The sequence below is a fragment of the Ailuropoda melanoleuca genome, chromosome 10, assembly GCF_002007445.2.
Source record: "Ailuropoda melanoleuca isolate Jingjing chromosome 10, ASM200744v2, whole genome shotgun sequence".
NCBI classification, from domain to species: domain Eukaryota; kingdom Metazoa; phylum Chordata; class Mammalia; order Carnivora; family Ursidae; genus Ailuropoda; species Ailuropoda melanoleuca.
In genome coordinates this window covers 83,081,167-83,101,875 of record NC_048227.1, presented here as the reverse complement: position 1 = coordinate 83,101,875, position 20,709 = coordinate 83,081,167, and the positions used below count along the sequence as shown (strand labels likewise).

The window sequence follows — 20,709 nt, the reverse complement described above, 5'->3', positions numbered from 1 at the left end:
TGGAGGGGGAGGGGGATAGCAGTAATCTGTAACACATAGCTTTCTAAGGCTGCCACAGAAATAGAAAAAGGAAGAGTGATTCAAAGAAAACATCTCTAAGAAAATGTACTGACAATTACACACATCGATTGCATTCATTTCCTATTGGTGAGGACTTAGGCACATGGCTACACCCAGTTGCAAGAGAGTTGGATGAATGTCTCAAAGAGCATGGCCCCATTCAATGAAAAGGGTAAGAATGATTTGGGAGGATAATCAATAGTCTGCCACGGTCAGCATACTGCTGTACCTTAGTCTTCATAATGTTTATTTAGTATAAGACTGAACAGACAGGAATGTGTGGGTGGCTCAGTTGGTTAAGCGTCTGCCTTCAGCTCAGGTCCTAATCTCAGGGTCCTGAGATCAAGTCCCTCATTGGGCTCCCTGCTCAGTGGGGAGTCTCCTTCTCCCTCTGCCTCTGCCCCTCTCTCCACTTGAGTGCTCGCTCGCTCTCTCTCTCTCTCTCAAATAAATAAAATCTTAAAAAAAAAAAAAAGGACAGACATACCAGAATTTTTCAACCATGTCCTTCTTCATGGGTTTTTACATGGTTCTCAATTTATTGCTATCGTAAACCCTCTTTATACATAATTTCGATAGTTGTGCTTCAACTGCCTTCTGAAGATGGGCTAATTTACCCTCCTACTGAGGGCACTGAGTATACCTGCTCTCCCACAGCCTGACAGAAGTGCATCTTACCTAATCTTTTAGTCTTCGCTAATTTAGTGGGTAAAAGGTGGTGTTCTGTTTCATTCTGCATTTCTTTAATTATATTGCTCTTTTCCTTTATAAAATCATTTTATTTTTCTTTTTTGTAACTACCTACTCTAAATTTTTACCAGTTTTCTGTTGGGTTTTAGGAATATTTTTTAAATAAATTTTTACGATCACTTTATAAAAACATAGTGCTTTTCTGAATACAGTATACTTGGGCCAGGCTCTACATCAGAGATGGGCAAAAAACAGGCTTGTGGACCCAATCCACCCTGTACATGAAGTTTTACTGGAATTCAGCAGTGGTCACTTTCTAACATACTGTCTCCAGCTGGTCGTGCACTGGAATGGCCCTGTTAAGTAGTTGTGATTGTTGGTCAGGAAAACTTCACCTCTGCCCCAGTTTAGGCTTTCAGCTGGCGCTCGATAACAAAAAGATTAGCAAGAGAAAAACGAAACATTCATTAACACATGCAGCACCTATCAAGAGGGAGGAACCTAAGGGAAGAGTGACTCAGAAGGTGGCTTAGTGTTCCTGCTTATCTGGAATCTTCAACAAAGAGCAATACACTTATGGGGAACTGATGGGACACAGGAAGGCGGTTTCAGGCTTCCAAGGTGGCAAACTGTGCTAAGGTCAATATATGGGAGGAAACGAATGAAAGGTTTGTTTGCAGACTCCTTTGGTGCCCCCCTGGGCTGAGAAGTCTGTCTCCAGTTAGAGGAGAACTAAATCCTACCTTTAGGCAGAAAAGGGGGGAGAGTTTCGAGACTTTTCCTGTGTTTGTTCCTTCTTCATTGCCTTCAGCTCACACTATTTTTTTATGTCAAGGAGGCCTGTTTTGGAGTGACATATTCTAGTTTCCTTCATGACAAATTATTATATGGCCTAGAGTCTAAAATGTTTACTTTCCAACCCTTTACAGAAACAGTTTGTCAATCCTTGCCCTAGGCTCACTGAAAGAATCTCCAGTGTTGGGGGCTATCCCCATGTATTTGGGAAAAGCTTCGCATGGAATTTTAAGTTCACCAAAATTTGAGAAACATGACTTAGTTAGTAGTAAAATACAGAAAGGCAGAGTTTCTGAGCAGACTTCTTTTAACCTCTCCTGTATTTCATTTCCTTTTCCTTCCACATTCAATTATCCACACACCAGTGTTAAGAGAAACACACTGGAATTTCCAAGCACGTACAACTGATAATAGTCTACGTCTGGTTATTCAGGTACCGTAAAATTCTTTCAAAGTAGTAAACTTTTAAAAAAAATAAATTTGGGGGGAAAGCAAAAAATGAAGATTTCTTGAATGTCAAAGAAGAAAACAATTTTTTTTAGGAAATGATTCCAACATGCACGTTTATGTGTATGCATATGCATAGATATGCATATATTTGCATATGGATTAGTTTATGGGTTAGAATGATGTGGAAGTGTGTGCGTGTACATATAGATCAGAAGTGCCACTTTGGGGGCGCCTGGGTGGCACAGCGGTTAAAGCGTCTGCCTTCGGCTCAGGGCGTGATCCCGGCGGTTACGGGATCGAGCCCCACATCAGGCTCCTNATCAACCCATGATTTAGCCAACCCAATGTTTTGTTCTCTCTCTCTTTTTAAAAATTTGTTTTGTTTTATTTTATTTTATTTTATTTTATTTATTTTATTTTATTTTTGGTTAGCAAACATGGCTTTTATTAGAGGGTACACTCAGAATCAACTTCTACAGAAAAGAGAGGAAGGAGGCAGGGGTCAGTTGAGGGAAAAGTTGAGCTATGATGCAGGCTGGGCAATGGGATCAGCCAGCCCCAGGAGAAGCTCTGGAGCTTAGATAGCCCTCCAGAGTTGTCCCAATAGCTGAGCAAAAGCCCTTCATTCCTGAAGGGGTATCTGGGTAGTGCATCACAGCATTCATCGCACTCAACATTTCATAAGGGTCAGAAGAACCCCAGCAAGAAGCTTATGAGATATCTTGGTTGTTGTGACTAAGGCAGACTACAGAAAATGACTGCCAAGATGAATTCATTCTTTCAGTCACAGAATCATAGAGAACGAATTTGTACAGCATCATAATGAATATGCAATTAACATTAGCTAATATCATAAACTTATATTGATATTGACAAAATAGATGAACCAACTATCATCAAGGAAGCCACACCTGTCAATGTGGATTTTTAAAAATTTTTTGTTATTTTGTTCAATTAACCAATATATAGTACATCATTAGTTGTTGATGTAGTGTTCAACGATTCTTTAATTGCATGTAACACCCAGTGCTCATCTACAGAGAGAGAGAGCACAGTAGGGAGTGGCAGAGGGAGAGTCTTTCAAATAGACACTGAGCATGGAGCCCAATGTGGGACTCTACCCCATGACCCTGAGATCACAACCCGAGCTGAAACCAAGAGTCGGATGCTTAATCGACTGTGCCACCCAAGCACCACAAAATTTTGTTTCTAATGTGTGTCCCAAAGTACAAGACCACTCTAAAACATTTTTTAAACAATGAAATAATCACTCAGGCAAGTGAAGTTTTCACCTTGTTGTCATTCTCAACATTGAAAGATAATCAGATACACCTTAACTTCTCTTAGCATTCCATTTGACTCTGTTATCCATGACTTTATTAGATCCTCTTTGGAAGGTATTTTGATTTTTTTCCTACCCTCACTCCACCTCACAAAATGTTCTGCAATAAGGTTCTTCTCCTAAAAACAGAAAACTCTTTGGGTGATGGTGTTCAATTATTTCATAAGTCACTAAGATCAGCATTTATTTTCTGTACTCTTTTCTCTTTTATTACAAGTAATCTGTTTCAGTACCACACTAAATTTTAGGTAAATGCTAACATGAATTAAAAGTATCCTCCTTAAATGTATTTCCTCTCAATGAGGAAAGAAATTCTTTACATGCTACATCTATGGCCTTGAACTGTCTTATATTTCAGTTGTTGTAAATTAGAATTCCAAACTCTTCATAACTTATAAAAATAGAGTTAAAACATACCAAAAGATGTGTATCTACTGCATCTACTCCTTGGGCTTGGGGTTTGAAGTTGATATTTATTTTTAGATGGTACTTTTAGTGCCAAAGTTTTAAGGGACTAAATAGTATTAAATAAGGGCTGTGTTAGAAATAGTACTTTGCATTATGGAATTAATGTATTTTTCCAGGAAAGAAGTTGTTTTGTTGTCATTATTCAGAAAAAGAAATTATGTTCTTCATAAGATTTCTGGACTCTGAATACATCAAATGTGGAAGTTAATGTCCTGGCCAAGGGCCCCTCTGTTTCAAATAGCCTAAATTCACTCTGAAGGAATTAGCTACTCAACGCCCAGTTTCAAAAGGGCCTGGGACCCACGTGCAGAGCCGTAGATGACCCTATTTGAAGACATCCATTAAAAACAATATGAGAACTACATTTGGATTTTATGAAATGGGTATTAGTTCGCATCTTCTAAATCTTTACAATTTTAAGGTTCACATTACTCATTCAGTTCAATATAGATTTAGTTCATCTGGTCATGCTATCCTTAGGTTTGAACAACTTTCATTTCTTCACTGATGACTTTTTTTCTCTTAGTGTCTCTTTCTTTGTTCCTATATGTCATGTAGATCAAAGGTTGGTAAACTACTGTCCAATGGCTAAATCCAGCCCTTGTCCTGAATTTTGTATTTTTGTACAACCCATGAGCTGAGTGTATTTACATTTGCTAAGAGTGTTTTTTTTTAAGACTGTGCAACAGAGACGATATGTGGCCCACAAAACCTAAAATATTATCTAGACCCTTACAGAAAAGATTGCCTATCTCGTCTCTACATCATAGGAAACACTACACATAAACATCCACCCAGCTTGTTTCTGTTGTATTGAATGGGCTGACCTAATGGAGATATACACAGGAAATGGCTTTAATTGTCTCTTATCATAGCTTCCATTCATGCTGTGTTGAATCTCCCTTCCCTAACTCTTGGCATCTCAGGCAAACTAACTTTCCAGACAATATCAGCTATTAAAAACTCTAGTCTAGGCTAAACCAAAGCCATAATACCACAGCCAATTTGAAGCTTCTACTCTCCTGCCATGTACCGCCTCCCCCCCACCCCCCGCCCCGTGTGAGGACGAGCTGTCACCTGGGGATACAGTCATCTCAAGCCTAATCTGAGGCCGGAGAACGTAGACAGAAACCGAAACTCATTCAGGTGGCTGTTGGCAGAAGGCCTCACTCAGTTCATTGCCATATGGATTTCTCCATCGCGTTGCTCATGACGTGGCAGCTGGCTTCCCCCAAAGCATATGATCGGACAGAAAGAGAGAGAGAGAGGGAAAAGGAGATGGAACCAGCAGTGTCTTTTATAACTCAGTCTCAAAAGTGACATCCCCTCACTTCTGCCATAATGGTCGGGTCAGGTACAGTCTGGGACAGGATAACACAAGGCTGTAAATACCAGGATGCAGGGATCGTTGGGGGCCATTTTGAAATCTGATCACTACGACTGCTGATCTTTTATGACGCCCTCAGTTTTTGGTCCTCAGCGGGCCACCCCATAGCATGTTACTCCTTGAGTCCCTGTTCCAGCAGCCCTCTGGTGTTGGGTCCCAAGACAGCTCAAACCCAGTTACCTTAGTCGTCTGTGGGAAATCACCATCCCTGCCATACTGAACGGGAGAAATGCACTTCTACTACTACTTCCCTCCTGCCTCGTGCAGCCATTCAAGTCTACTCTAGCCAGCTTTCTGCTTTCAGAATTCTTCAGGAGGAGGGCAGGCACCAGTATGTATGCTCACAAATCTGAGGAACACATTTATCTCTCCCGTGAGTCAAGAACTCTCAGCCACCATGCTCCCCACCAGAGCTCTCTCATCAGCCTTCTCTCCGGAGCACTCAGGGGAGCCTGTAAGTGGTGGCAGGTCAGCAAGCACAAGATGGGGGTGAGACACCAGTCTCCCCTTCAAGCAGGATTTTTCCTCTTGGACTTCCCCTCGGATGTCAGTGTGGGGAAAGCACCAAGACTCCTATGAATTCCTCTTTTTTCTTTTTCCTTTTTTTTCCTAAAGATTTTATTTATTTATTTGACAGAGAAAGAGAATGAGAGAGCAGGAGCAGGGGGAGCCACAGAGAGAGGAGAAGCAGACTTCCTGGTGAGCAGGGAGCCAGACAGACAGCTCCATCCCAGGACCCTGGGATCATGACTGGAGCTGAAGGCAGGCAGTTAACTGACTGAGCCACCCAGGCACCACTGAATTCCTCTCTTTTTAATAAACTTTCATCATTGCTTATATAAACTGGCAGAGGGACTACGAATGAGGGTTAAAGGACCAGTTTGGCCTCTGCTTTGTGCTGTAGGAGAAAAATAAGACAGGAGTTGGCAGTACTCTAACTTTTGCCGGTACTCACCCTATGTGGGCCTCAACTCTGTGCATTCGCAGCATAAAGGGAGAAGTCCCTTTCACTTCCTGTTAGGTGTGTGGTAGGGGGAGAAGCAAGGGTCAGCCTCGGGGAGGCCCTGTGTGCAGGAGGCCCAATCCTTTGTGAAGAGCAGAACTGTTCCCAACATTTACAGGAACTAAGGGAAGGGTGAAACAAATGAGGCTCACATTTCAGAATCTATGTGTTTAAAAGCAAATAAGCTGTTAAATGAAATACATCCTATCCTGCAATCTTGACAAATGTGCCTTCATAAGCATAACACTGAGAAGTGTGGAAAACTATGGTTTTTATGTCACTTAAATTTGGTCAAATATCCACAATGACTGAATTTAGTTGTTATTACTTATGTCTGGATGGCCAGTGACATTCAGATGAGTAACAGACTAAAGAGGTATGTGATTCATACATTGGTATCTATTATTATCATTATCTATTTACTTCGTAATATTAATTATTCATGCCTTTACTTCTATTCGCTTCATTTTACAATTACTAATTATGTTGTTTGAATCAAGATTTTCACGTATCTTGTGTTCTGCTCACAGTAGTGCAAAGTAAACAACCTTCCTACAGACACTGTTGTTCTGATATAGTTTTTACTGATTTCAATTTGGAGAAATTTTCTTCTACCAGGCAAGGCCCACAGACTGCTTTGGAACAGTGAAATAGCCAAAATTAGGCTGGTTTTGTTGTCTTTATTTTTTTTTTAGAAAGTTTTGCTTATTTTGTTAGTAGCAAATAATGGCTCAGAGCAAACAACTGCAGAGAACAAAAATTCAAAATTAATTTGATAGTCCAACAAAGACCATGATTTTCTTTTTGGAGAACAGCTATTTCACACTACCCTTTAAAGGTACCTTGTATCTTGTCTGAATTGAAAACCAACCTATTTAACAGCACTTACCCCACATGCTCATCCTTTGAGAGTGTCTGTAAGGCCAAATTTATTTATTTATTTAGCTTATTTAGTTACTTACTTACTTACTTGAGAGCAAGAGCAGGGGGAAAGGGCAAAAGGAAAGCAGACCCCCTGCTAAGCAGATAGCCCAATGCAGGGCTCGATCCCAGGACTCCAGGGTCACAACCTGGGCCGAAAGCAGACCCTTAACCGACTGAGCCACCAAGGCACACTTGTAAGGTCAAATTTTATATGTGCTTCATCTTTAGGTAGATGAAAATATTTATATAATCTCTGCACTGTTCCAAAGAATTTCATTACTCTTGGCCTTGTCTCTTGGGAACATATTCTAACTGTACCATACATGGCACAAAGAATGCTTCTGGATTTTGGGCTAAAATTCTGGGTATATATCATTTTCATTACCATTACCATAGGTTTGCTTTGGATAACCTTTTAAATCAATGACTAAAATTTCAAGATTGAAATTATTTTTTCAGTTCAAACCTGTACCTTTTTAAATGAGGTATAAGGTAGTGAAATAATCATTAATTTCAACTTCCTTGTTTACTTTTTATGTTAGCTCAGCAATATGTATGAAAAATATTTGTTGTTAAAACATTGACCTTTGTCCTTGGTCTAGGTAAACTTAAAATGTTGCGGTTTTGATTATGTATGATTCATTCTTTCTTTTTATTATATATTTAGTTAAATGATATCTCAGTTTGAATTCTCTATCCTAGAAAGGGACTCTTTTTGCATTTAGAAAGTCTTACATGTTGGCCCATTATTGAATCAAATTTCAGAATAATTTCTACAGAACCTAGAAATTTCACATTGTTTTCTTTAACTACTTTGCTCTTATTACCAGAAAAGCATCACTATGTTTAGTTAAATATTGTACATATAGTATTATTCTATACAAACATGACATCAGTGTTTTCTGTTGGGGTTGATTAGCCTTTCTCAAATACTGCTGATTATTTGCTCTCTGTTCCGTCTTTCTTTCCAGCTGAATGATTGTGTCTATGCTTTTTGTATATACAATTTTATGATCTGTAATTAAATCTTCATTTAATAAAGAATATGGAGTCACAGGGACTCCATCGGAAATGATTGAACCATGTATTTGAGACTGATTTTCTTATTCATTTTCATTGTTTTGAGCAGTAATTAAAATTTCATTAAATAGTTTGTGAAGTGTAGTTTCTATCATTGTTTCCAGATTTTAAGTTTAGCTGGCCATTTATTTCAAGATTTTCTATATCTTTTTCTTTTCACCTTTTTTTCTTGACATGTCTTTCACCAAACTTCCATCTGTAGGCAGAAGAAGAAATTATATTATGCTATATTATGAAATTCAATTCCTACCATCTTCTTGACTTACAGCCATTCTTAATGATCTAGGATTAAAAATAAAATATAATTGTGTACGGACTTGAGCTTGAATATATTTTTAAAATAAATGTTAAGATGAAATATAAATATTATTATTGTATTATTTTCAAAAAGCTGCTTTCCATTAAAATATCCAGGATATCTTCTTTTAAAAAGGCAAAATAGGGGTGTCTGGGTGGCTCAGCTGGCTAAGCATCTGACTCTTGATTTCAGCTCAGGTCATGATTTTAGGGTTGTGAGATTGAGCCCCATGCTCTATTAGGCTTCATGCCCCAGCTTGAGATTCTCTCTCCCTCACCCTCTGCCCCTCCTTTCCTCTCTCTCCGTCTCCAAAAAAAAAAAATTAAAAGTAAAAGAAGGCAAAGTAAAGGGATAATTAATGACCACTTAATAATTAATAAAATTATATCTATCATTAATGAGATTTAAACACCAAAATTATTTAAGTTGAAAATTTAATGTTTGGGGATTTCAATGAAATCATATTATATATTTTATAACAATAACTCAACTCACATTTCTAAGGTACCATTTGCTTCTGATTGTCTAGAGAAGCAATGGTATCACCTTTCATGATATTCCATCTACACCTACGAGATACAATATTAAGGGAAAAAAAGAAGTGTTCAGTCCTGCACAATGTGTCTTAACTACTACAACATGCAACTAATTTGTGAACTCCTCTGGAAAGATGTTTTGGAGCATGAACAAAGGAAGAAAATGAATGATTTTGGAAAATGATGCTTTGGATGCAAACATTTCTTAGTTTAATTAGTGTAATGAAAGGAAGAGTGGCAAATCGATTTGTCTTTTCTCTTACTAAGTAGGTCTACTTTTCAAATCCTCCTAGTGTAACCTGAAGCTGTCTGCTCTGGCATACGGAGAACAGAACTTAGCACTCCACACACTATTTTGTTTCCAGCCAGAGAGCAGGAAGTGTAATTAGTGCAGGAAGTGTAATTAAGTGTCATCCCATGGTCTCAACGGTATCTGTCAAGAGAACAGGTGTTTAGGGCTATGGGTGGGACTGTGTCAGCACATTGGGTGTGGTGTGCAGAATATTTTCAATATATTTGTATTGAATCAAAGAACCTATGGTTAGTTAGGTCATCTTAACAGAGTGGATCTCGTGCTGCTGAGGTCACAGAACCCAGAGCAGAAAGGAATAGATAGATGCTTTCATGTTCAAGGAGTTTTAGCCTATGAAGAAAATATGTTCTTAATAGTAGTACATTGTTTAATGCTCCATTTATAAATCTGTTTAACTTACTAACCAAGTGACATTCTTTAAAAAAGCATTTCCTTAACTAACCATATATTACTTATACAAGTAATTAAAAAATGAGTATAACCAATTAGATGTATCCAAACATTTAAACACTTAATAAAAATTTAATCAAAGACCTTTTAAAATTTAAAGGCTCAGAAATGCTCTAAATCCCTTAAGAAACACACAGAAGACAAACTATTGCAAAGTTTATAAAACCGATTAAAACTATGATACCAAAATGATCATATAACGTAGATTAAACTTGTTGTTCTTATCCCTCGTATTCCCAGGCTTTCATTTTTTAAAATTTTTCATTTTTAAAAATTTTTTCATTTTTTTCATATTTATGTATTCATTCATTCATTCATTCATTTGAGAGAGCAGAGGGAGGACCACAGGGAGAGGAACAGCAGACACTGCCTTCAGCACAGCCCCACGTGGGGTTCAATGTCATGACACTAGGATCATGACCCAAGCTAAAATTAAGAGTCGGACATTTAACTGACTGATCCACCCGGATACCCCTGAGACTTTCATTTTTCATGTTTTCTTGGGGTTTCAATAATCCTGCCAATTACTGTTTTATGACTTACTTAGGATTTTAGCAATCCTACTGGACCCAAAGAAAACAAAGGAATGGGCACCTGGGTGGTGCAGTCGGTTAAGTGACCAACTTTTGGTTTTGGCTCAAGTCGAGATCTCAGGGTCTTGAGATGGAGCCCCCTGTTGGGCTCCAAGTTTAGCAGGGAATCTGCTTAAGACTTTCTCCCTCTCCTTCTGCCCTTCCGCCCTCTGTGTGCGTGCTCTCTCTCGTGTGCCCTCTCTCTCTACTCAAATAAATAGACGTTGAAAGAAAGAAAGAAAGAAAGAAAGAAAGAAAGAAAGAAAGAAAGAGAGAAAGAAAGAAAAAAAGCAGAAGGCATTGCATCGCAGACCAGCTGATCCTGCAGGTTCTGGGGTAGAGCCCACAAGTTCTTGGGTTACACAGTCCATGACCATTTAAATCTGAGTTTCTATTGCAAGCTGAGTACACTTAATAAAGCCATTTTCACACATATCCCTGCCTCTTACAAAGATTCTCAATTTTTGAGACATCAAGGCAATGCAACAAGTCCTTGGGGATCCAGGCTCATTTTGTTCTTCCACTTTGCCATCCTTTTGTAGGCTTTTGTCTGCATTTGTGCTCCCTTATGGTTCCAAGATACTTTCTGCACCTCCAGGGCTCCTATCCACTCTGCCATCAGGAATAAGGAAGCAGAAGCAAGGGCAAAAGCTGTGGTAGTCTTTATTTAATAACATAATGAAAAGTCTTCTTGACAGCTCCATCCAGCATGGATGGTAAAAGTGGAGAGAAGTAGATGAATTTAAGAACTGTCTAGAAGGCAAACATAAGATACGAGATTAGATATGAAGGAGGAAAGAGGAGGAGGTGCCAGCCATGACACTGAGGCTTCCAGTTTGGGTACCCAGGTAGACGGCAGTGCCAGTCACTCAGAAACTGGTCGAGGAGCACTGGGGGTGTGGGAAAAGATCATAAGTTCAGTTTTGGATATGCTGAGCATAAAGTGCCTTTAAAATATCACAAAGAGATGCCAAGTAGGTAGTTGGATATATTCGCTCTACTTCTTTTCCTATGAAGAGACTACTTTTGTGAGAAGCAATGTTGTGTGACAAAACATGATGGACAATAAGACACTCAGTAAGTCCACAGATGCTGCACCAAACAGAAGCATGGTGGGCTAGAAAAGCAAATCTAGATGTGTCTACGCCAATGGGGACAAATCACCGCCCCCTCCAAGATATGGTAATGGAAAAAGTGTTCATGGGATGCTTGCTACTGTTGCCAATAGGGACACACAGAAGGGCAGAAGCCAGGCCAGCTTCAGTGAGAGGAAGCTCATGCTTTTGAGCTATGTGTAATAGCCTCCATCTCTACTGCATGGACACTTGCTCATGAGCAGACCGAGAAAGCTGGTGTATCTGGGAAAGAGGTTGAGTAGGTCACATATGCACAGAATGGGTTATTTTATCTGTTGATTCTCAAGGTCCTGCAGCTTATTTGTGCCCTAAGAACATGTTTGGGTCCAGTCTTGATTATGCCCCTCCCGCCTTCCAGCTTGATGGTCCAAGAGAACACCCATTAATGATGGGAAGCTTAGGTCACATGGTCACACAGCTACACTTGGTCAGGCTTTTGGCTTCCCTAAGGGTCTGGTAACAGACAATAGCTGTTTTCCTGAACCAGACTAGTTATTTGCTGAAGAGGGTAAAATTTGCTCCAAAACCTTAGAAGTCTCGGCTGTCTACTAGCAAATTCACTGGCCACTTCCTTTTTGATCGTCTATTTAGAGTTGCCTCCTCCCATCTAATTTTCATGCAATAGCCAGAATAATCTTTCCAAAACTAAAATCTGATCGTGGCTTTCTCTTGCTTAAAATCGTTAATTAGTTCAATCACAATGCTTTAACACATGTTTAATGAGCACAAATGATGTACTTGTTCTAGGTCATGAGGATTAAGCACAGATCAAGATAGGAGGTCTTTGCTCCATCCTTTGAATCTGCAAAATAAGTCCCTGCCTCATAATATGACTTGAGGAATGTTAGTTCCACACTGGTCTACCATTAGAGATTCATTCTTTGGATTAAAACTCTTTGTCATATGCTAATTGCCCTTGAGGCAGTAAAGCTTTTCGTTTGTGGCCATCAACACTTTGGGTAAGTTCATATGACAGCAACCCAAGATCAGACAGTCCAGTAGAGTATTATCTATAGAAGTTTTATGGCATCCTTAACAGTGGCTTTCATGCCAGAAAACTTACTCCAGGAATGTTGTGGTGTTTTTAAATAAATATTTTAATTTATGAAAACTACAAAATCAAATCCCTTGATATTCTTTGAGTTTTTCAGTTCAACTCATAAATCTTATTACTCTTTATAAACCCGGCAACTTTTACCTATCACTTTTTAAGAGGGCTTTCACAGCTTAATTGAATTATTATGATTTTTAAAGATTTTATTTATTTGAGAGAGAGCATACATGGGGAGGAGCAGAGGGGGAGGGAGAGGGAGAAAGAATCTGAAGCAGACTCTGCACTGAGTGTGGGGCCCTACTCGGGTCTTGATCCCATGACCACCAGATCATGACCTGAGCTGAAACCAAGAGTTCAATGCTCAACTGACTGAGCCACCCAGGTGTCCCCACTTCAGTTGTACAACAAACTGTCAGGAACTCTAACAGATCTGGTATTATAAGCTGAAAGTTAGCTTGTCAAAGTTTCTTCAAGGCTGACAGTAGACAGGAGACTCTCGGGTCAGAGACAAAGGACTTTTATACTCAGAGCACAAGCAGTAGCCAGAGTAGCATCGTTTTGAATTAGTTCACTGTTCAATAGTCTGGGTTAAAAGCCAAATATAACATGAGTAATAAATTTAATTTAGTGATATCCTAGACGGAATCAAGAAACAGAAAAAAAGGGCACTAGGTAAAATCTAAGGAAATCTGGAATAAGGTATGGACTTCAGTAATAATAATGCATCAATATTAATTCATTAATTATGAGAAGTATACCCTACTAAAGTAAGATGTTAATAATAAGGGAAACTGAGTGAGGGGTGTATATATATGGGAAATCTCTGTACTATCTTCATAAGTCTTTTGGAAATTCAAAACTATTCTAAAATAGTTTTTTTAAAGTAGAATAAATGAAAAATAGCAAATAAATAATAGCACATATTGTACTTGAACATTGAAAACATTGTGAAAACTGTAGTCAATTACTGAATGCTGGTTTTGAGCATATAAGGGATACTCATTCTTTCAGTGTGACAGGGGAAAATATGTAATTAAACCGCAGCAACAGTTGCCTATAGGTTACAATCTCAGACGTTCTTCTGCAGCACTAATTAGAAGAGTCTTTCATCCATCACTCTGAGAATAAACAGAGACTAACCACCAAAAGCAGAGCTGAAACTTCACCAAGAGTGAAACATATCTTTCCCTGTAAGGAACTGGGGCTTCTTGGTGTCTGGGTTCTCAGGGGATTTCTTAGGTGGGGAGTGACTATTAACACCCAGGCTCTGGTTTACCACAGGGGTGTGTCTCTTCAGAAACCTGGGTCTTTTAGCAGTTCTTTGGCAAACATGAGTCTTTATCTATACATACAAGACCCCTCACTCTGGGAGTAGAGAGACAGAATGAAGGGCCATGACCATCCTCAAGAGCCCCCTACTATCTGTCTTCTACCCTCTTCCCAATCATCTGGGGATTATAGGTTTCTCTCTCAACACCCACGATCCCAGAGTGAGAGAAGAGCATGCCAACATTCCTAATTTATAAAATGGAGGACAAGAGAAAAAGCTTGGTCCAAATCAGTGGTCTGGAACTTTAGCCTACATGAGAATCATCTGGAGGGTCTGTTACAACACAGGCCACTTCCCTCCACCCTCCAGACTTCCTACTCAATATAGCACCAATAATTTATATTTCTAACCAGTCCCTAGGTGATGTTGATGCTGCTGGTTGGAAAGCCACACTTTAATAACCACTGGTTCAAAAGATCCGGAAGGCATATTTCCTCTCTCAAATTTATTAAATCCATATATCTCAGACTCAGGTGATCATAAAAATCACCCAGGAACTTGGTTAAATATGTAGATCAGCAGACCCTATCTCAAGTCTACTGACTCAGAATCACCAGGAGAGCACCCCAGGTGATTCTTATGATCAGAGGATTTGGGGAAACTTTATTATATCAAACACAGAGCCCCATCAGTGTGTATGGTCTTAGGTTGGAATAGGACATGGATCACAGGCATTCAAGGACAGCATGCATGCCCCAGGAGAAATGGATAAAGCTGAAGGAGGGAGTGAGAAGGAATCATCAGGATCACAGTTTTCCTTGCCCCTTGCCCACTGTGTGCAAAGCACTGCAGAAATCATCTCAACCACTTGACATGCTTCTTTACTATTCTATCAACACTATTGGATGGGAGGGGCAGGAGGCTCCTGGGAGTACAAACAGCCAAGGTGATACTGGGTCAAAAGGCAACACTGGAGGGTCATCACATATAACATCATTGAGTGTTTTGAATGTGCTCAGTTTCCCCTAACACATAACAACATATCTGTGGAAAGGCTTTTATTTGTTTATTTTTCTATCCTTTCTTATGTGTATAGTGTCCAGGGACAAAGCTGGTCTTATGAGTAATTAGAGCATATGGCTTCTAGTGCCTCTTATGGCCAAGGAGACCATATGTCCAGGTTTTCCCAGGACAGTTTACTATTATCACAGCTTCCTGTGCAGTTCTCACCCCCATTCTGTTTCAAAGTATCCTGGTTTGGATGATAAATTATATTACTTATATAAATTAGAAAAATTCATGTAGCTCTAATATTCCACATGTCCACGGATTTAATCATAGTCACTTCTATTTGTCTCATGTCTTTTACCTTAAAAGGATTTTTGTAAAATGAATTGGAGTATTTATTATTCTCATTGTTAAGTTCTGGAAACACAGCCTCAGAGAGGCTAAGTGACAGGACCAACATCACAATACTAGGAGGGGCAGAATAAGAACTAAAGACGCTTCTAAGCCCTAGACCAATGAGTCTCTTTCAAAATAGTCTTATTTGAAGGTAAAGTATTCCTTCCCTTTAAACTATATTATCTATGTGTCCCCCAAAAAGCAAAATTCCATCAAGATGTTCATTTCTTTGAATCTTTTAATACCAGTAGTAGAAGTCCCTTTTGAAATAAAAACATTCTAAGTTCCTTTCACCTATGACATCAGTGGGGTTGAACAGAGGCAGTGGAAAGCTGGATCTCCTTTAGTGGGTAATGAAGGGCATGCCACCACCACCACAACCCCACCCTGCCCTGGCAGGAAGCAAAAAAAAAAAAAAAAATAGTAACAGAAGGAAAGAACAGTGAGTAGGGAGATAGTCCATCTCAAAGGCTTTTTGGGGTTTTTTGAGAGGGTTTTTTTTTCGTATTTTTTTGTTTTTTGAGGTGAGCTGTACGGTGAGAATGACGTCTTGGCTCTTGCCTCCCAATTTCGCCTGTGTAGTCTCCTGGGCCACTAGTTGATCCAAATTAAACAGAAAGTGATACTAACTCTGACTGGAAGCAATGTGAGGCTATAATTTGGCCTCAACCTCCTCTAATTGATTAAGGGGCAGAGAGAAATTTCTCTTTATAACAACCTGGCCCAATGATGGCAACCCAAGATGCTCCTTATAAGACCATTTTCAAGATGCCATTGGATAACAATGAAATCTTATTCAGAATGAGACCAAGAATCTTTCTGGAGGTATTTTTCCCTTTCTTCTCTGAAAGGCAGATTCAGGGCCATGTCATTTTTCCCTGCTGCTGACTCCCGCCTTCTTACCCACAGCATGGGGGAGCTGCTCGATTAAACAAGAGACTCAAGGAGAGGGCCGTTAGAAAATTGGAAAGAGTGGCAGCTAGAGAACAGATGCGCCTGCTTATAAATTAGGAGAAGATTATGCACAGCCAGCTGTACCATATAAATGCCCGGTTTTTATACCACACCATGACCCTCTGTGTCTATCATATGGTCCGGCATCTGGTCAATTCTGTCCCCAGCTCCCATATATCTATTCAAATCAAGCATTGGCTGGGGATTTACTTATGTATATGCTTCAATCTCAATCAGGATACCCTCCTGAGGTCTCAACTTGCAGTGTGGCAGAGAATTAATCCAGCAAGTCCTGTGTACCAAACTACGAGTTCTCATTCACCTGGAAGATCGTTTCATTTTCACGAGGTTTCGGGAGCTGAGTAGTGGCCACATGAGGAACGTATGCATGTATGTACATAGATAGACATAGAGACAGAGACAGAGAAGACTCAACATTTTTATATAGCAAGAGAAACAGATATGAGTACTCTAGAATAAGGGAAAAACAATGTTTTGTATGCATTGAATAATTAAGATGGAAAGAGATTTTTCTTGTGTTTTAAAAATCTTGGGCTAAACCTGAGCGTACATAACAGTTTTCTAAGTTTCTTTTGTAAAGACAGTTTTCCAAGGAAAAAAAAATCCATTAATTGATTTTTTGGCTTTGGGTGTTTTGCTTTAGTTGTCTTTGTTCATTTGATTTTAATGGGGCCCAAGTTATGTGGATCTATCTTTGTGGTACAGTAGAAAGAATACTTTGATATTTTTTCCGAAACCACACATCAAAACAAATTCTAAACGAGAGAATTAAATTGAAAAAACTCAAACTAAAAATAAACTTAGAAGAAAACCCTTCAACATTTTTTTCTGATCTCTGGAAGGTGAAAAGTTTTAGATTATAAAAACAATGGAAGAAACTTTAATAGAAAAAGATTGATAGGGGCGCCTGGGTGGCTCAGTTGGTTAAGTGTCTGCCTTCCGCTCATGATTTGTCATGATCCCAGGGTTCTGGGATTGAGCCCTGAGTCAGACTCCTTGTCCATGGGAAGCCTGCTCCTTCCTTTCCTCCCTGTTCATGCCCTCTTTTGCTATCTCTTTTTCTCAAATAAATAAAATTATTTTTTAAAAAAAAGCAACTTAAAAAAAAGAAAAAAGAAAGAAGTTGATAGATTTTTACCCCATAAAACCTCAAATTATACTAATCCTTAAAATTTAACATAAGCTGAATTAAAAGACAAACAGCAAGGTGTTGGTATTTTGTGTTTTTTTTTAAACAGATAATAAACAAAGCTTAATCTTATATTTGATCTTAATATATCTTAATATATGAAAAGCTCTTAGGGATCATAAGAAAAACATCAAAACAGATAAATAGGAAAGGGACATAAACAAACAGTTCTCAATAGAGGAAATACAAAATGACAGTAAATATTTTTATTATTTAAGTCATTAATGGTGTTAAAATGTTAAAGTAAAACAAAGTACTATTCTACAACCATCAACCAGAAAAAGATAAAATTATAATAGCAAGGATGACATGAGATTGATAAATTAGGGTAACCAATTTGAAAAGCAAATTTGCTTTAAAGTGTTCATATCCCTTGACTCAGTAATTATATTTCTGGGTCTCTGTACTAAGGATGCAAAATTCAAAATACAAATATAAATTCAGCCTCGGTAATATTCATTGCTGTGGAAGGTATTTTTTTTTTTAAGATTGATTGATTGATTTGACAGAGAGAGAGAGCATAGACAGGCAGAGCAGCAGGCAGAGGGCAGAGGGAGAGGGAAAAGCAGCCTCTGCACTGAGCAGAGAGCCAGACTCGGGACTTGATTCCAGGACCCTGAGATGATGACCTGAGCCGAAAGCAGATGCTTAACCAACTGAGCTACCCAGGCACCCCCACTGCTGTGTAAGTTTAAATAACAAAACAAAGAGTACAAACAATTAAATGTTCTTCAATTATAGGGAAATGGTAAAGTATATTAGTATGAGTCCATTAAGCTATTATGTCTACTATGTAAAAATTTCTTACAAAAATCTATAATGACTTAGAAAGAGGGAATAAATTCACATTTCTCTGGTCTAATCAATGTGGCATCTTTTCCACGTGCACTTGATCTGCATGAATTATCAAGTCAATGTAAAGCTCTTAGTACAATATTGAAAGCATCAGGTTATGCCACCTCAAAATATGCCACTTCAGCATAAAGATTTTTTTTAAGATTTATTTATTCATTTTAGAGAGAGAGAAAGAGAGAGGGAGTGGTGGGGAGTGGCAGAGAGAGAGGGAGAGAGAGACTCAAGCAGACTCTGTGCTAAGCCTGGAGCGCAATGCAGGGCTTGATCTCAGGACCCTGAGACGAGGGCCTGAGCCAAAACCGGGAGTTGGATGTTTAACTGACTGTGCCACCCAGACACCCAGCATAAAGATTATTTTGAACTAAAGGCCATTAAGAATCAAAAGATACAGGAAGGGTTCTCTGCCTTCCCCTTTCCTGTCTATGTGCAAGGCATGCATTTCCCTTTGTAAAGCTGGAATAAGATTTCCCCACTCTCCTGTAATAGAATGAAGAAAGCAACCTGTATTGCAAGAGACAGAGAGTCAGCAACAAAATGAATCTGCACAAACAAAACTTACCAAAATAACCTTTCATTAGTTCTGCCATGTATTTCCTGTTACTTCCCCACAATTTATAGTTCCTTGAAGCCTCTTTCCTTTGTTAAAATGGTATATAAGATCCCAAGTTTAACCACTCCTATGGGTTTCACTTCTTCTCTGTGAATTCCTGTGCGTGCAAACATCTTAATAAATTTGTATTCCTTCTCTCATTTTAATCTGTATTTTGTCAATTAAATTCATAGGCTCCCAGACAATGAACCTGAGAGTGGAGGAAAAGTGTTTTCCTCCCCAACAGTTTCTAGGACATAGAAATTCCTTCATGAATCTTAGCTATTATTGCCATTCTCATTCAATCCTTGAAACAACTCTGTAAAGTTAGCAATATTTTACCCATTTCAACAAAGAGTGAAGTCAAGTGCAGGGGTTCTAAATGAATAGCTGTATGAAAACAGATCAGTCAGCCTCCACAGACCATGTATTTTTTGTTTTATGTTTTTTCAAAATATCATGCTCCAAAGACTGGAGAATTCAACAAGACTCGTTCATAAGATTCAACATTCCAAGTTAAAAAGTTGTTTTCAATTGTTTGGGCATTACATTTTTGTACTGCAGGGTAGGTATGGGAAGAGGCTACTGATATGACTCTGGTGGAGGGCGAATGGTTTCAGATCTTAAGATGATTCAAAACTAAAGCAATATAAGAAAAACCTATCATACTAATGATGGTGCTCCCATAAAGAGTTTAAAAAGGTATGCAGTATCATGATCTGTCCTCTCCTCAATGATTTTATCCAATTTTAAATTGTCTTGTGATATCTGGAGGCAAGTATGCCTTGTAAATTGCAAATCTGAAATTCCAAACCTGGACTCCAAAGCCTGTTATTAAGTGGAATGTTATAAATGGGACTCAGTTGTTAACTTTGCACACTGTAAACAGAGGTGTCTCAAAATGGCTTATCAAGTATAAATATTAGTGATGCTAAAAACGAAACTTGCTTCTTTCTACAATACCGTGGTGTTACATGCATTCTCTTTATTGGATTTGGTTATCTACATTTTTCTTTTGTCTATCTTTGAAAGGGAACATCCCTTTTACCATTTTCCAGACATATATCAGGACGTTGGTTTGCGTGTTAAAGTTGGTAAGAGAAGGAGCTATGTGATGTAGATCCCTGCTTGGCACAGAACGGAGACATTGAAGACTTGAACATGATTTTGAAAATATTTAAGAATTGGAGGGAAAGGACCATCATGCAAAAAGCATTAGTTAAAGAGAGGGCTTGTAAAAGGCAGAAGAAGGGAGGAAAATGAGTTTCTGTGATTTTTACCTCACTTTTTAGGTACTCTGGATGCAGAGATGCTTGTAAACATTACAAATTTGAAATAACACATCTTGAATTGGAAGCATCTTATCCAATAGATTCCTATAAATGTGATCACAGCTGTTTCCGCACATGCTTCAAAACATAGGTGTCCCAACATAGCTTACCAAGTGGCTTTTAAATATCAATCATGCAAGGAAAATTAACTTGGTTTTATGTAATTGGGCCCTATCGAGATTTTGCAAGGCTTCATATTTTACTGCGGTAAAAGCTATGAATTAAGTCTTCCCTTACCACCACTGTCTTTATCTTGGATTTTCCCCCAAATCCAACTTTTCTAATGTGATAAACCGTTGAATCCCAGCATAATTAACCAATTTTATAAGATGGTTTTATCATCAACCTAGAATATAAATGATACAAATGTCTTTCCATAGTATGGGATGGCAAACCTATTTTCCCCAGACATTTATGAGGAGATCATTCTATCTGACCTCTTCATTCCCAGGGTAAGGGGGACAGCATGGAAGAGCGAGAAAAAATTCACCCTCCAAGTGCATTAAGAGCATTTAAACCAAACATTATACATTTCCCA

At 38.7% G+C, this 20,709-nt stretch overlaps 1 long non-coding RNA gene across 1 annotated transcript in view; it reads right to left on the bottom strand.

The window, feature by feature from the left end:
* LOC105235789 overlaps positions 1–20,709 on the bottom strand; it is a 78,949-nt gene that overhangs the window by 22,317 nt on the left and 35,923 nt on the right. The gene's annotated exons all lie outside the window — the stretch shown is intronic.